The sequence below is a fragment of the Pelophylax lessonae genome (assembly GCF_965119305.1).
Source record: "Pelophylax lessonae genome assembly, chromosome: 6".
In the NCBI taxonomy this organism is placed as follows: Eukaryota; Metazoa; Chordata; class Amphibia; order Anura; family Ranidae; genus Pelophylax; species Pelophylax lessonae.
Window position 1 is genome coordinate 218,564,489 of NC_138773.1, and position 18,088 is coordinate 218,582,576.

The 18,088-nt window shown below is 40.2% G+C and overlaps 1 protein-coding gene and 1 long non-coding RNA gene across 3 annotated transcripts in view; one reads left to right on the forward strand and one right to left on the reverse strand.

The window, feature by feature from the left end:
* The window catches only part of ERBB4 (erb-b2 receptor tyrosine kinase 4), a 1,312,942-nt gene that overhangs the window by 704,400 nt on the left and 590,454 nt on the right, over positions 1-18,088 (reverse strand). The gene's annotated exons all lie outside the window — the stretch shown is intronic.
* Positions 6,447-17,239, forward strand: LOC309558827. The gene is made up of 2 exons (XR_014225426.1): positions 6,447-6,563; positions 16,803-17,239. It is a non-coding gene; the product is annotated as an uncharacterized lncRNA (long non-coding RNA).

The following is an 18,088-nucleotide window of genomic DNA, read 5'->3' on the forward strand; positions in this document are numbered from 1 at the left end:
AAACAGGAAAAATAGAGAGGATGAACCTCTCTAATGGGGATACAGACAGCAATAAAAACTGACACGTGTTCTAATCCCTCGCTACTCTATCCAAAATGTAAAAGAAAAAAAACTTTTTACCTTTAGTTATACCTTCATCTTTATTAAAAATAAGCTCTAGACTAGCAAATAAAACAGCTCTTGCTTGTCATCTAACAAAAGATATGCTATGCCTGGAGCTATAACCCCAGGGGACCATTGGTCAGACATGGAAATCAGCTCCAGCACCAGAATTTTTAGATTTCCCCCACAGCTGGACATTTGCAGGAACTGTAGTTAAAATGCTTCAGTGTTGGGCTGTGGCAAGTCCTTCTATGTAACCATATAACATAGATTTAGTGGGACCTGACCATCAGTCAGATCTAATAAAGGGAAGGGTGTAAGGATATCTGCCTGCGGCCAGCAGCATAGAAAAAATAGGTGGACAGGGTTAAACAGTCCCGTCCATCTATAAGCCAGTCTATTTAAAAATAAATGCTTTCTGATCCATGCACGCCCATGTCAAGTGATATTTTGTCACAGTTGTGTTTCATAAGAGCTGTGAATGTGGAATAGACTCCCTCCAGAGGTGGTTCTGGCTAACTCACTAGATTGCTTTAAAAAAGGCCTGGATTCTTTCCTGGGTGTACTTAATATAAGTGGGTACTAATATTTATAGGTAAAGTTGATCCAGGGAATATCTTGGAGGATCGGGAAGGAATTTTTTCCCCTGCTGTAGCAAATTGGATCATGCTTTGCTGGGGTTTTTTCGCCTTCCTCTGGATCAACTGTGGGTATAGGATTGTGTATATGGGATTGTATGGTTGTGTTTTCATTACTGTTTTTTTTTTTTTTTTTTATTGGTTGAGCCAGATGGATTTTTTCAACCTGACTAACTATGTAACTATATAAGCTTGAATCGAAAAACAAAATCTGCCATCAAGTACAGTTCACTCTCACTATTCACACACACACATTTTCCTGAATCTACTCTATCTCTTCACTTTCATGAGCATAAAGCAATATGTAGGCTGCTTTTGCTGACAACCTTCTTAAAATGCTGGTTGCCTGGCTTGGATACTTTCTGAGTCACTGACATGGAATAATCATGTAATTCAGGTAGGTCAGAGTAAAATAGAAACTCTTGATTTGAAAATGATTAGAAGCATGATTGTAGTATGTTTTCCAGAAAAAGAAAGAGCGCCATCCCATTATGTTGGCTGTCTACCGCCCCACCGTCTCAACCTCAATTATTACAACTTATAGCTGAATTCAGGAGAATGGAATATCTTACTTCTACTGTACATGATGCTATTCCTCAATTTAACAAAATCTGGGACCACTCTGAATACAGGGACCAACCACCCTAATTTCTGCTCGTTTGGTTTGCACAATTCTCAATTGATCCCTTCTATTATCCTTAGGGTGTATGTGCTATTCATGTGACCCCTTTATACTGTATCAAGTTGAGAAGCATTTATCTAGCCAGTATTGTGTGCTTAGGCTTTACGCTGTGATATTTGTAACTATGATTTATGTAATGTCTGCAGAGTGTTTTATCCCTCTTTTATGTTCTTCTATGTTCTATGTTTTATATATTTTGTAAATGTCACTTTGTGAATTGTTGTCCTTTTACTGAAACTAATAAAAATCCCTTATTAACCATTAGTTTACTCTAACTAGCCCTAATCAACTCTTTCTTCCACTTCTCTTCGCATATTATTTTCCTGATTATTTTTTTTTCTATTTTTTTAGCCATTCATTATTTTTGAAAGAAAAAATTAATTTTACTTAATGTTGTTGTCAATTTTTTTTAGTGTCGCATTAAAGAAGAACAAAACTGAATCAACCCATTTATTTCCTTTGTAAAAACCTTGCAACGCTTTGTACCAGAATCAAAATTGTACTGCCAATTTAAACAAAACAAATTATTTAATGAACTATGTATACTTTTACCTACAGTAACAATATTGTATAAACACTAGTAAAAAATTTTTTTTTTGTTTTCTTACTTTTCACAATTACAACAAAAAAAAAGAAAGAATAAAAAGCGGAATACAATTTGTAATTAACCCTAGAGTTTGTGGGTAAAATTTTAGTTAGCCCCTTACTATTTTACAAACTCTACCATTTCCTTTGCTTATCTTTTATTTCTTTTTTACGATGTTAAATTTGTGTTTTTGTATTGCCAAATTGGGTTTCTCGAGTTGGGGATGCATTTTGGGATCCTCATCTTGAGTGCCAAGGGTCCTGTCCCGACACTAGGTGCAGAATAGGGTTATTATAGTTTTTGCATTGACAATGGAGAATAATCAACTAAAAAAAAAAAAAATTTTGACCTGGCCAAAAGGTGTCTTATTGCTACCAGTTGTGTTCTTTTGTTAAATGTAAAACCATTCATTGTAAATGTAAATTTCAATGCAAAACTCAACTGTCACGCAAAAACCTGCTTAATTACCAGGTCAGCAGTCATCTATGTATACATGAACTTCTGTGGTAGTTCTCAATGTTGAACATTCCTTCCAATTGTCATAAGTTAGAGTTGCCTGTCTGCATCACCAGTAGCAGCCATGGGGCCTATACCTAAAAGTAAGTGGAAAACCATCACCATGACAACAGCATGAGCCAATGAAACATTTACTTGCAAGGAAGTGCTCTACTCTACTACTACAGTGTGTCAAGCAGGTGTCTGATTGCATTTGGATTGGCTGGCAGACCAAGTCTGATTTACAATGTCTGATAACAGCGCTGGGGCAGTTCTCACTGTCAGATCCATGTCCTTCAATATTTAACTTCGCTTCTCTTTGTTCTCCCATCTTGAGTCGAACAATACGTTAATTACCCGGTGAAGCGTTATAATTACTCTAACGGCTTTGCTCTTGCTTATAATTACTGCACCAACACTTTCTTTCTCATATGCTCCAATCTATACCTATTATACTGTCACCATGAAGACACATTAACATTATAATACTGTATAATTAACTGATGAGCAATTAAATTATTCCACCACTCTTGGTTCTCTTTCCCTAGTAGCAGCATCCAGGTTCTGTTATCTCCCTCTCTCCTCTGATTTCCTTTTGCTGAATGTTGCCCTCCCTTTAAAGCAGGAAGCTTCATTTAATCTTTTCTTTGTAAATCAGCTCAAATGTGTTTAAGTGTTTTCCGCTTATTTATTTGGTGTTTCTCAGACTTCATTTAAAATCTCTTTGAACATAATCATCTGCATGTGCACTGTAGTACTTGGCACTTAGTTCATGTCCTACTGTATTGTGTTTTCTTACTCCAGCTAAAGTAAAACCTATAACCCTGCTAGAGAGGAACAAAACTTTTGAAAATCTACTCCACCAATGGCTCAACCAACTGAGCTCAAATATCTTCAGATCACTGAAGCAACCAGCAGACTTTTTTTTAATGCCGATAAAGTCTCCTTTGATTTCCAAAATCCTATGTAATGATGTCAAGTGTACCTTCCATCATGGAAGTGTTACTATGTACAGGCTATCACTTGAATATAATAGAAGGCACCTAGAAGTGCTTGCACCCTAAGTTTGGGGCACTCTATTCTGAAAAATGTTGGCAGCTTACGACACAAACCTTTCAACCACAGCAGTTGGTTTAAATATGCATAAAAGATTTCACTTGATTTGTAGATTTTCTAGAATAAATATAAACCTAAGGATAAGAAACCTGCTTGTCACAACATCTGGACCTGGTGTAGTAATGCTACCATGACTACAGTACTTTAAAGTGGTCTATTTTTACTATTGGTTCTGGTAACTGTTGTTTCAGCTACAGAAAGTAATGGGAAATTTAACATTTTGGAGTTGTCATAGGAACAGGAGGTAAAGCGAAATGGGTAAACCTATTCTGGTGACAACTAAGAGGGGGTGGCTCCTCGCCTTGTAGAGAACACTATTTTACTTTCTGCTATGTCTCAAGGACAGGAAGTGAAATATATTTCAATTTTGGCCATTTTTAGGGGGGAGGCAAACTAATATTAAATAAAAGCTTGGAGGGCAGGGCACTACCATGGGGGATATGTACCAAAGCAAACTTTTAAAAAAAAAAATATCATAAAGCAGGAAGAGGGTCTTTCAAGTGGCTTAAAGAACAACAACGATAAAACACTTTAAAATACTTAAAAAAACATGCTCAGGGGATGCCTTCAAGATGGCCCACATTCAGAAAGCTGATCGTGTAAAGATTTTAACTGTAGGGATGCTCAATGCTCTTCCTGTCTGTGAACCTCTGGGCCTGTGGTGGTTAATAGCGTTCAGTCTTCGCTAAGCTGCTGTGAAAAGGTTCTCAACAAGAATCCACCCGTCCTTCCTTCTCCTCTTTTGAGAAAAGTTATTTTATTGCTTTCACTGCCTGTAACATGATCTGTCAATAGGAGGGAGTCTGATGAGTCACAGATATCTCTCCCCCATTCACAGATTGTGTTGCAGACAGTCAGAGCAACAGAAGAACATTTATCAATGGAGGAGAGAAGAGGGAGCGGTTCCTTTTTGGGAACTTTTTCACCAAGACCTAGAGCGCCGGCATCACTGTTGTCCTAGCTACAGAAGGTAATAGGTAATTCAACATTTTGGACTTGAGATAAGAACAAGAGGTAAAGCAAAATATTTCAATGGGTAAATCTATTCTGGTGACAACTAAAATGGAATACCTCCTTGCTTTGTAGAGAACACTATTTACTTTCTCCTCTGTATCAAAAACAGGAAGTGAAAGGAAATATATTCTGATTCCAATTTTGCCCATTTTTAGGGCTAATAGGCAAACTACTACCAAAAATAATTTTTCAAAGCTTTGGTCTGCCGTGGGGGACATTTACCAATGCAGGAAAAAAAAATACAGTGGGAGGAGGATCTTTTAATGCTGCAATGAATCCCTTTAAAAAAACATGCATGACGTTTAGTCTTAAAAAGATCTGTATAGCTTTAGTGAGCGAAATGTGTGTTTTACATGTAATGAAGTATGTCCCACTTCGTGCATATTTGACTGTGTCATTTTTTTTTTTCTTTTAGAGTTAGCTTGGCTTACATACGGTAGCACCACACCAATCTATTAAGTTTAGCTGTAGTTGTCCCTCTTTTCACTGATGTAAAACTGTCCTGTTTCTGGACAAATTCAATCAAAACTGCAGATGATGCAGCATTGTAAAATTAACCAGCAGGACATTTCTAATGTGGAAGATTGGCTGAAAGGTACTAGAGACAAAGAGCAAAAGGAGGTGATTTACTACAAGAATTATGAGATGACACAACAGTGTAAAATGAGTCCGCAGCTGAACAATTGTGAAAAGCAAGTTTACTTTTCCTAGATACTGCAGTAAATGTATTATAATATCTAAGAAAGATAGTGCAGGGGATACAACAGTGTAAACTGCCAAGCAGCTGAATAATTTAATTAGAGAAAAAAGGCCTGACTGGTGTATGCCTAACTTGTATTTTATCTATGGAGATAGGGAATGCAGTGAATGTGAGTGATATAATGTGAGGTGATGCAGGGTTGTGCTATGAACAAAAGGTAGGTCAAAGAACAGATGGTCAGTAACAAGTGAATTCTCTACTATCCCAAACTTAAAAAAAAGGTGAAGACTTGCAGCAAAGAAAAAAAAGTGCTATGGATGGGACAGCAGCTAAAAGTGACCACTGACCTGAAATCAACAAAAACATAAAAGTACAGTTTCCTAGCCAACCCTACCTTCTCCCAATGCAGATTGGCAGCTTTCCTCTTGCTTTCCTTAAAACAGCTTCAAATTCACTAACACGATGTTGGCTTCATGCCCCCCCTTTTATAGTGAGGGGGCTTATTGGCTCTTCTGGCCCTTCTAAGTCTGCCATAGTTCATAGGACCTAATGCAGTGCTTTTTGCCTGAATCCATAGTAGCTCTAAAACCAAACCTCATCAAAATCTGGCACCAGGCTAGTACCAAACACTGTTTTTGGGAAACTGTTTTTGTCAGAGCTTTACTGGCAGAGCTCAGGCCTTTCAAGATCCTCTGACAGAGGACCAATGTCCACCAGTGCAGAAATTTACATACTACACCAATAGACTCTTTCAGAAATCTTTTATTATATTAAATAAGTTAAATGTTTGGGGGAGCTGTTCAGTGATTTCATCCCACAGCCCATTAACTTCCACAAAATAGTCTGTTTGAATAGCATTCCCTATATGAAATCAGACTTGCTACGACAGACTGGTTTGTTAGAGGTGCTGTCGTGGAAACCTGTTCATTCCTATGAGTGTCAGACAAGTTACGAAAACAAGGCCTAAGAATAAGTTGGTGTTTTCATTACTATGTATTTTCAAGAGAAAACAGTTTAAGGGTCCATGGTCTAACGATTCTTAACTGAGACAAATGAGTAGCAAAGCTGGTTAATAAATTGAGCAAGCAGCTATATTGCTGACAAGCTCTTCTTTGTTCATTACCTTAGACGTGCTAGGAGATCAGAAAAACTAGTTTCAATGTTATCTGAGAGATGGAAACACTGTCTCTTTCCTATCAATGCTTCACAATTGGCTGCAATCGTCTTAGGGTAATTACCTCTGAGTTACATTAGAAGCAAACCGTAATTACAAATAGCAAACCCGCTGTGAGTATTCAATCTTTATGAGGGGGTATGCACATGTAAGGAAAAAGCTTAGGGATGCCCTATCTCTTCTTTAACCACTCTCTCATCACTTATAAACTAACTCAGACATAGAATTAAAAGATCTTTGTCTCCTGGATACTTGGAAGAAGCTTTTGGATCACCTTATTCTGGGCAATTCTTTTCTTGCTAATTAAAGAATATAATTTAAAGAAAATTTGACATGACCTAACACATATCTAAGGCAGGATATACATGGTTAGTTTCTTTTTTTTTTTTTATTCAGCCAGTATGAAATAACCAATTTCCTTGCTTGTATGGATGGAGAAATCTCCATTGCGGGGACATTTTATTCTGACAGCGGGACCGGTTGGTTTTAACTGACCATACACAGCTTAAATTTCCTGAAAATTATCCAAAATGTGAGCTGTGGGTGACCCTGCTGATACCAGCTAGCTTAAAAAACTTTAAATAATAAATCAACAAAGCTGGGTTAAAATAAGTCGGGTCAACAGTGACTGTAGTCAATCTGCAGTCACTCTTTGGGTATTTTTACAGCTAGTTGTCAGAAAACAATAGCTGTCAGCAGGAGATTCGTTCATCCATTCTGTTTAGCACAATTAGGGGAATATATGGATTTCACTCATTCAGCCCACGGGGAACAAGAGATATCTTTATTTGCATCACCATATTTAATCCATGTCTCAGGCATAGCGTGAGATTAAGCCCACCTCTTCTTCCAACCATATAAGTATTGTATAGAACTTTTCTGGATAGTAGAGGCTACTGCATTTAATGGTAAAATGACAGTTGCAATCCTAAATGCCAGGAGACAGTGGGGCTTAATGTTGACAACCATAAAAAGGACTCTGTACCACAAGCAATGTTATTACCTTAGACGGTATAGCTCAGGTAATATTTAAAAGGCACATTCTCAGTGCTTACATTTATGTGCAAAAATGTTGGCTATCCTATCTCATTAACCTGCATCAATGGTAAAACACACTAAATCTGATACTGTACAGCAGTCACCCAGCAGTCACCATAAGGTGGCGCTAACCAAAAAAGCCTAGAAACAACTTTCTATAAGTCAATAGCTGCATAAAGCTAGGCATGCCCCCCCCCCCCCTTCATATTTGATTTAATTTAGGCCTCGAGATTGGCTGCTTGGCAATATGGAAGGTCAGGAAGACTGTAAATGTGTTTATCTTTATGTGGAATATGTTTTTAAGATGCCTTTTAGGTAACTGGTGGTGGCGAACAGAATAGGAGCAGTCAACTTACCATTTCGGCTGTACAGTGTTTGAATTAGGTTGACTATACAGGGCTAAATTATTGATGAAAAAGTGGTCTGGTGCGCTAACAAATGTGACAAAATAAATACCCATACACAAATGTATAGGAAAAAAGTGAAGTGGAAAAAATTTATACATATAAAAAAAAGTCCATAAATCACTGGTGTATCAACAAAATAAAATGTAGGGATGGTAGACTCCGCGCTTATGGTGATATACTTGGATAAAAAATGAGTAGTCGGCTGCTGCCTCCTTAGAATATAGTCAAAGACTATATAAAGATGAAGAGAAATTGGGAGATGGCGCTGCCTGGTGACGGTGATATAAATAGGGGTAATATAATATAAAATAAAGAAAACAAGTCTGAAGGAAAGCTAATGTACAGTATATAAAAAAGATGTTGTATCAAATGGTCAATAAAGTGACATGTGCATAAGTACCTGTAGGGGACGTGTGCACATAAATGACATGAAGGTGACTAAGTGCTGATAAATATAAATGACTAATAATAATGTAAACAGGGATGAAGATAAATATGAGGCAAAACTAATGTACAGTATACAAAATATATAAAAAATGTATATAAAATTTATATAAAATATGGGGAATATATAATATATAATATATCAAATAATCAATATAGTGGCATGTGCATAAGTGCCTGTAGGTGACATGTAAACTTAAATAATAAATATATGAAAGTGACCAAGTGCTACTAAATAAATAACTTTAAATAAGAATAAAGTGATGTGGATGAGTGATGATATAATGATAAAAATGATAAATTGATCAATAAAAGTGAAGTAAGTATAAAATATATTATTGCTGGATAAAGTGACGGAATAATGATATAAAGGTGACTTGGTGGTTAGAAATATCCAGAAATGATGCAAAAAGCGACTTAGTATATAAAAAAAGCTATAAAAGCTATAAAAGTCCAAAAAATATTAGAAATCAGGTGACAAATTATTTGTGTAAATAATACACACTACCAGGTGACCCTGTGTTGGGTAGTGAGGTGCTCCGTGACCCCTATAATAGGTAGCCCACTCACCAGAGATACCCACCCCACACAGGGGTATAGAGCGGGTATATAAATGGGATGGTGGTCCTTCAGATGGGTCCTTGTTCCCTCTGTAGGTCCTAGGATGGACGTGCTGGAGGGTCCCTGTTGGGTACCGGGGTGTGTCAGGATTCCTAAAAGAGGATGGCCGGGATCTGGTGGGGTCCTGTCTGTATGGGGTAGTGACACCAATGCTCCAAGGTAAGATCAACCAGTTTCAGTGGGACAGATCATGTGCACAAAGGCCATATGAGATAAGGAAAAGGCACATAGTGTGATACTGTATGGCAAGTACTTTATTGAAAATCACAGGTAAAGGGTACTCACATTTGCAATGATTCAAATAAGCGGTGTACGATAGGTCTGGAACGCAGTGTGTTCCACGCCAATGCCGGAGCCGGAAGTGATGCGATGACGCTGTACGCGTTTCATAAGCATACATATATATGTGTGTGTGCAATACATGGGCATTTCCCCATATTTTATCATTGTCAGATCTGCCCACTTTTCACTTGCCAAACTACTCATGCCCATTTACTCTACCATCTTCTCAACAAAAAAGCCTAAAAATTCTGTAGGCCGATAAGGACTGGAAGGGCCAATTACTCTCCTTGGGATAACAGGGGAAGGGACCACTAGACGGATGACAGCACTGAATTTCTGACATGATTAACAGGTTTGCAATTATACAATAGATATAAAAAAACATCTTTAATGGTATATTTAACAGACCAAAAGTAAGAAAGTATGAGAAGTTAATTGTTAGGCTTTACAAACACTTTAATGCTGCATTGAATAGTGCAAAGATCCCTGAGAGTTACATGGTTAACAGTCTGTCCCCTCCTGTGAGATCCTCATCGATTTCCTGCTATGGTGGTGCTAGTTTCTGCCTCACGTCCCCAGTTATCACATTTGTTGTACTTACTGGTTGAAGATGAAAATGATATCAATTAATTGCTGTTTGATTACCATGTAATTACTTCATGACTCAGAACGGTTTCAGACAAAGCAAGCACTATCTGTGTCTTAACAGCGTGATAGATGTTTGACTAATATTTCACAAAACTTGGTAAATATGTTATGATTTGGATGTTGCCCTAATCACATCTTTTCTGCACGGCTGAAGCTGTGAAATTGTGTTGCAGACTAGTCTATGTCTGCCAGAAAACCTTCCCGTTGTTGCTAGAGGAGCATAACCAGCGAAAATTAAAGCATTTTTTTTTTTTTTTTTTAGGCAAGAGAAGCTGAGAAAAACCTTGAGGAAATTTCAGGAACTCAATCTTCCTCGGGAATGGACTACTTAACTGTACTAACTTAGACTCATTACTAGCTACAGTACATTCAAAAGATAATATTTAAGTAGCCATAAGTCAGAGATAAGTCATAAATCAATAGTCAAAATGTCTTTCATAGATGAGACAGAGGGACATCTTTTAGGCAGAGATATATAGCCAGAAATAAGTCAATGTTATGAAAATAGCACCACAGAAAAGGTAAAAGGTAGAAATAAACTTTATATTTCTTTAAATCATCAAAACAAGATTTGCTTTATTAATATATCCCACAATCATGACATCAGAACTATGGCCATATTTAAACCCATTTTTTTGCTGACCAACTTCCATGTTCTTCATCCAGATCACACATATATTTGGGACTGTTAGACTGATGTCACTAATAATCTTTCAAATAAAGGTGCCTCTGCAAAGATGACACAGCATACTTGCCTCGTCCGCGGCCAATTCAACCAATCCCTGTAGTAGTAAAGAGAAAGCAACAGCAGAATCTGACACATCCGGGAGTGTTGATTTCCAGGTCCCCCCACTGATCACTGTGGTTCCTCCCACTAACTATTAAATCACTACAAGCTTCAGTAATAATTTAGAGGTGGGCAGATGAAACCACTGAGTGCAGCAGGGGTGGCCAGGAATATAGCGCTCCAGGTAGTGTTGCCAGATGTTTTCTCTCCAATAGTGTAGATATCAACACAAACAGCAGTAGAGATTAGTATTCCAGATCTTCTTTTCAGGAGCAGATTTATTTTGAAGGTTGCTTTAAAAGAGAAGTGCAGGAAATGAAAATAACAAACAATCTTACTCACATAACTGGCTGCAGCATTGATCCGATGCTGCAGCTGTCCTCTGCCTCCTCTACACCAAGATCAAAAGACCAATTACAGCGGGGTCCTGAGAGGCTGAACCAGCTGCCGGTCATGCATCTGAGCAAATCCCAACATTTTTGTCCAGATCCCTGCACAGCTTGGACTGGCTCCATGATATCAGCCAGCAGGGTTCTTTAGCCTGCTGTCGGGTGAATCTGGGTCACAGGAGTGCAGAACTAAGTGCACTCCTGTGATCCATTGGATAAGTATGGCCAAAAGAGCTTTGGCCATACTTCTCCTTTAAGTGACAATTAGAAATGGAACTCCAGCTACATTTGTTTTGTTTTTGATGAAAGGTAGAAGGTTTGGACTTCCACATCTTCCTGTTTATCTATTGGGCAAGCATATCAAACTGGTGTTGTATGGGCCGCCAACAGACCCTCACTCCTTCTGCTCAGCCCCTTAGTACAGGGGTGTCAAACTTAATTTCATTGCAGGCTGCATCAGCATTATGGTCACCCTCAGAGGGCCGGTTCTATCTGTAGCCCACCATCATCAGAAGTCAAGAGTTCCCCACCCTCCCTTATATCACAGTGTATCCCCCTTACCAGTTGCTGCTGCTGGGAAGAAGTTGGGGGGGAAGCTGGGAAGTAGAAACTGCAGGGTCTGGAGGTGGACAAGAGGAGGGCTGGAGTCTGCTGAATGCTTGGACCAGGGGAGGCAGAGACAAGGGGGTGCTGCAGCTGCATAGAGAAGTGCAGGATCTATAGGAGTGTTGTCCTCCTTTCTGCTGCTGACTGCTAAAATGGGGGGGTGTCAGAGACGGGCCGAGGATCTGGCAGAGGAGTTCTGTCCTCTCTGCTGTCATCTGCTGATAGAAGATAAAAAGACAAGGTGCCTCTAAGTGCAGTAGGCTCTGAGTATTTTTTAGGTTAAAAGTATAAAATAAATGGGCATAGCAAAGATCTGTCTGGAGTCTTCCTATCCGCTGTGCTGAGTGGTTGAAATGAGGACATCCGGTGATCCGCTTCCGGCATGAGATTTCCTGAAGGCAGGGTGTGGACGCAGCGGCTGGTGTCCAATGTAGCGGGAGCTGAGCTTCGAAACATGTAACCGCCCACCACCTGCTCTATTGGACACCAGCCGCTGCATCCACACCCTGCCTTCAGGAAATCTCATGCCGACCAGGCTGAGACACAGACGAAAGGAACGCATCTACAGGAAGCGGATCACCAGATGTCCTCATTTCAACCACTCAGCACAGTGGATAGGAAGACTCCAGACAGATCTTTGCTATGCCCATGTCATATTTACCAAATGTGATAGCTTTTTATACTTTTAACCTAATAAATACTCAGAGCCTACTGCGCTTAGAGGAGCCTTGTCTTTTTATCTTTATCACTTTCAGAGCAGCTTCTCCTCTCCAGTGCTGCCGAAGTGCAGTGTCTCACCTAAAGCCTGCTGTATTTCACGGAAGCGCCCATACAACAAACCCTTGTTATCTGCTGATAGACGGTTGGGGCAGAGATGAGGGAGGTGCAGCAGCTACAGGAAAGGTGCAAGGGCCACATGAATTTGCCTGGAGGGCCAAATTTGGCCCACGGGCCTTGTGTTTGACACATGTGCCTTAGTAGTTAAAAACTAAAAAAAAAAAAAAAATGTATGAGCCCCCAGCGGTTTTCTAGTTGATAAATTACACTTCCTTACACATTTTGTAGCTAAATATTTAGGAAATCTTTAAGGTCCCTTTTTTTCTGGGAATAAATATGGCAAATTGCAATTTGTAATGTAATGTCAAGTTCCGAAGTGTCAAACTTTTCGGGAATAAGGCAGATGCAGCGCTCAATAGACATTACAGTAGCCATAATGCCGCACCTTCTAAATTTAGCCCAATGTTTCATTTGAGTTTAACATGCATGCTAATGAGGAGGAAAATGTGGGGGAAAATCACTCCAATAGAAACCAGCACCAATAAGGACAATTTTTTTAGTAGGATGCGGAAAGGGATTGAATGACTCAACCAAACATGTAACATATAACAATATATGAAATAATCTTGCAGTTCTATCTGACTACAGCCAACCTAAACAGTACAGAACAAGGATAAACATAACTGTTAACCCTATTTGGGGCAAATACGTAACAGCAAAATAGCTGGAGAACGCCCACCCCCAGGACCACACACATCACACATACGCTGGATATGTACATTTTCCATTCGTGGGTCATTACTGGACAACACAATAAAAAGCTGCATATGGTACTTGTCATTCTAAGTTATCATATGATTGAAGTAAGTGGACAGGGACAACATAACACTGTCTGTATGCTCTCTTTACTACTTTTTCAGCTTGCTCTCAATGAAAATGTCTATTGAATTTTAGCTACTCTCCAGAAGAAAATTCACCAAATTAGCCAGTGAGCACAAACACAGATACACATTGGCTATCGAGCAGGTGTTGCGCTCAGAGGGGGTATATTACTTGGGTCTGCAAAGCATTTTAAAGCAAATGCAGTTAATGGCAGTTATAGGAGTCATGGTGTTAGGTACATAAACAAGTCTTTCCAAACTGCACACAGTCATCTGTAGATAAACTCCTAAGGCTGTTATACTAAAGCAGGCATAAAGGAATTAGTTCAGCAAATAACCATGTCAGGCTTTACCATAAGGGCTTTTGCAACATACATGGCATTTAGGTAGGCATTTAGATAACAGGGCTCCATTCATAACTGGTTGGGCTTTACCAGAGCCATAACGCTGCTTTAAAAAAAAAAAAAAAAACACATAGCACTCTCATAGAGATGTAGTTTACAAATGTCAGGAGCAGAGCCTGTCATGTGACAGGTCAGTCATGTGATGGCCCTATCCTCCGATTACAGAATTCTCTCTGCTGTTTCAATAAACTTTGATCATTCCCTTGTCACCTCCGCCCATGCTTGCCTCCAAGACTTCTCCAGAGCCTCTTCCATCCTTTGGAACTCCTTATCCCAATCTGTCTGATTATCTTCTACACTATCCAACTTTAGGCAATTCCTAAAAACCCATATCTTTAGAGAAGCCTATCATTCCTCTAATTAACAACTAAACTTTATTTTCTTCATCAGTTCCTCCTCCATAGTGACTACCTTTTATATCACTTGACCTTCCCTTTTAGATTGTAAGCTCTATCGAGCAGGGCTCTCTGTATTCCATTGTATTGTAACTGCACTGTCTGCCTTCATTTTGTAAAGCGCTGCACAAACAGTTGGCACTATATAAATTCTGTATTATAATAATACCAATAATACACTTACTTCTGAGCAGGGCTTAGTCTTATAGGACAACTTCCCTTTTAGTGAAGTTGTTCTTTACATAAACCTGCCCAGTGTCCACCCCCCTGAGTGTAGTCAGCATGGATAAATAATTACTTCCGTCCCCACTCCCAAGTGGTTCCCTGGAACTTGCCAGCTACCATTATGTTGTGCTGGAATTCAGGTGTGTCCTTTTGTCTTTAGGGAGGAATGGGCTACCTCAAGGCATAGCTGCCTTCAAGTTATCTATTGCTATATATTCTAAAAAATAGTTTTACCAAAACCATATAATATGAGGTCAAACCTAAATAATATGCAATCCGGCAGGCCCTTGCACTACATACTTGAAGGTAAATCTAAAGGAAATTGATTAAGAAAATTATATAATGTATGGCTAGCTTTAGGGACCACACTACACAGAGGGTCCTTACGGGGCCGTGAAAAGGGGTTGGGCAGAAGGGGCAGCTGCTCCTGGTGCTGGTATCATGTGTGGTTGGGGGGGGGGGGCACTGCATGCAGAGTTCTGGCCGCTATAAACTGACAGGAGTACTGACAGCAGCATCACTACTCCTGTCAGCTCAGCACTGGATGTAACAAACTGAGTCCGGAGAGCAGAAGAGAGCCGGGAGGAGGTGCTCTCTCTCCTTTCCAGGTCTTCCTCCTGTGTCCTGCTGCTGCTGATCGCTTATGCAACTGGACTGTGCACCTTTAAAGTCCCAATTTGACAGTCAGGTGTCCCCCAGCCGCGATCCCATGTAGCAGCCGGGATTTTTCCCCACCGGCTGCCTGGCAGAAGTGTTAAGTCCACTTGCCCTAGGCTCCTCCTAAACTCGAATGTGCAAAGATGAGGGAGGGCCTGGGGGGATCACACAGCCACTGCCTGGCTGTGTCTGAGGTCTGTGTGTTTGATGGAGGGGGGAATTGCATTGGAAATGTAGAGGGGGGCAAAATAAGAAACCGGGGGTGAGAGTGTGCTAGAAGGGGGAGGAGAAGAGGATTAGTGTGAGGTTTGGAGGGGCAGGATATTTGCTAGGAGGAGAGATTGAGGAGGGGAGGGGATTTGTGAAGGGGGGTGATTTAGGGGGGTTGCTAGGACTGGTGTATTGGGGGAGATTTGTGCTTGGAGGGGATTTGTGCTGGTAAGGGAAATATTTTTTTGAGGGGGGGGGATTTGTGTTACAAAGGTGGATTTGAGGGGGAGTATTTGTGTTAGGAGGGGAAATTGGGGGGGGGGGGGATTTCTGTTAGGAGGGATTTGCACTAGGAGGAGAAATTGTGGGGGGATTTTTCTTAGGAGGGGGTATTTGTGCTGAGGGAAGGATTTGTGCTTATGGGGAAATTCAAATGGGGGAGTATTTGTGCTAGGAGGGGGGATTGTGCTAGGAAGAGACATTTTTTGGGGGGGATTTGTGCTACGAAGGGGGTTTTAGGTGGATTTGTGCTGGGGGAGGATTTATGCTCATGGGGAAAATGTGCTTGGGGGATTTGTGTTGGGGGGATTTGTGCAAGGAAGGGAATTTTTTTGGTGGGGGGGATTTGTGTTAGGGAGGGGGGTTTGGGGGGGATTCATGCTAGTAGAGATGATTAGGGGGATCTGTGCTGGGGAGCATTTGTGGTCAGAAGGAAATGTTGAGGAATAGAGGATTTGTGCTAGAATGGGTGTTTTTTTATTTTATTTTATTTTTTTAGGGGGGAGGGGGTTTGTGCTAGAAGGAGAGGTTTGAAGAGAGAGAGAGAGGATTGGAGCTGGGATTGGCATGGGGGGTCAAATATTTATGCAGGGAGGGGGCATTTTAGCAGGGAGGGGGATTTTCACCGGTAGAAGGGGGATTTTTGTTTGGGGAGAATTTTGGCTTGCAAAAATAGAGTATAAACTTAGGGGGTTAGCATGCAGAGTAGTGCTTGCTTTTTTTTTGGGGAGGGGTCCTGGACACTAGCACTGGGTCTTTGACATGCAGCTTCCACATATGCAAATGTATGCAACTAAATCTCTGTTTTAGGCAAATTGTTAACAATGTAACTTTTTTATTTTACTGGCTAGCTGGTAAGCATACTAATTGTTTGTAATGTTGTTTGCAAAGTCCTTCCATTCTTGCATGTACACCTTACTTTAAAAAGCCTGTTATAAATTGGTTGCCATATTTTTGGGCTTGAGTGGTTTGCTCCACCCACAGCTCAGTCCAATATAAAAAGTGCATCTTACATTACTGCTGAAGGCATGGTCCTCACATGGCATCTGAATAATTGACAATAAAGCTTTATACAGAAAGATGGTGCCCAGCATGTGGGGTATCATTTTGTTTATATTTAAGAAAGAAGCAGCGACCCTGCTTAACTGCTTGGAAGATACAAGTTGTTTGACCTGTGCTGATACTAAATAAGGACATTTTTTTTTTAATAATGTGTTAGTCTATAACTTCTTCCATCTATTTTAGAACAAGAGAACTTGGAGATGCAACACAAGCAGGAAATGAGAAGCTGGCAGAGTTCCTTCTGACCACTACACAAAGGATCACTAGCCTTTGTGCCCTGTCATGTTCCAGCCACTCACCCTAATCTCTGTGCTACAAGGGCAGCTTTGGAATGTTGAACACAATAGGCCAATTAATCACTGGTCCCACTGATGGGCTCTGACTGGTACCTTTGTTCCAAGTTCGCTTTGCTTGTAAGACTCTAATCATTTTAAATTCAGCTCATCCATCAGAGCGGGGAACCACCTGTGCACACAAAAGGATGGTCACATCATCTGCCGCCTGCAGGAATGAACCCCTTCCATCCCAAAGAAGGCGCCCACATCATCCATAGGAACCTAGTTCCAGCTTCAGTGTAGTCAACACGGCCATCAATGCCAAATAAAATCATGTTCCATCAAGCAATGTAACGGCTTCATTTGTTTCTTTATATTTCCCCACATGGTTTCCCTCTGTGTCGTGCTCACTCACAAATGGCTCCGCGTTTTATTGTTGAAAGTTGCCATTAATCTTCGTCCGCGCTGCCGTTTGACCTGCCTACTGCAATAATTACATTTTAATAAGTCAACTTGAGCCACAGAAAAGCATTTTCTTATCTTCCTTTGAAAAGCAGTGATGTTGTAGTTTGAAAGGGGAATCGCTGAGGGCTGGGGAAACATAGCTACGAATGTTTGCCAGAGGCAGCACACCATCATTCACACACACACAAGTATTAGCTTTCCCCACACAGCCATAGTCACAATGCCTACCCTGATCAAAGTGGCTGCTTGGCAGTGATAGGTTTCTTGGTTTAAATTGAGATAACTCACACATTTCCCAGGTAACTTATGGCTGTGTTTATGTGATCTTTACTGTGATAAAAGAGCAGGTACAACTACTCTGTCACATTCTCAAGTACATTCTTCTTTTTTCATCTCAAGAAGTTACTTAGATGCCATCAGCAAAAGAAAAAAAAAAAAAAAAAGTAGCATAAAGCACAATGCATCTTTGATTAAACAGGAGAATTACTATGTCCTAGGTTCCCATACATAGTGTTTTGCGCCTTCACTATTGTGAATTAAAAGAGTTTTTAAAGAAAGCTATTGCTAAGGAGCAATTAGAACAGTGATCTATGGATGACTTGCATTATGCTGAGAAATGTTAACATTATGACTGCATAAAGCTGGGACCTCTCTGTAACACAGGAGAGCAACACGCAGAAGGGGCTGGATGGAATTAAAAACAGCAGGAACCAATCAGATTCTAAAGCT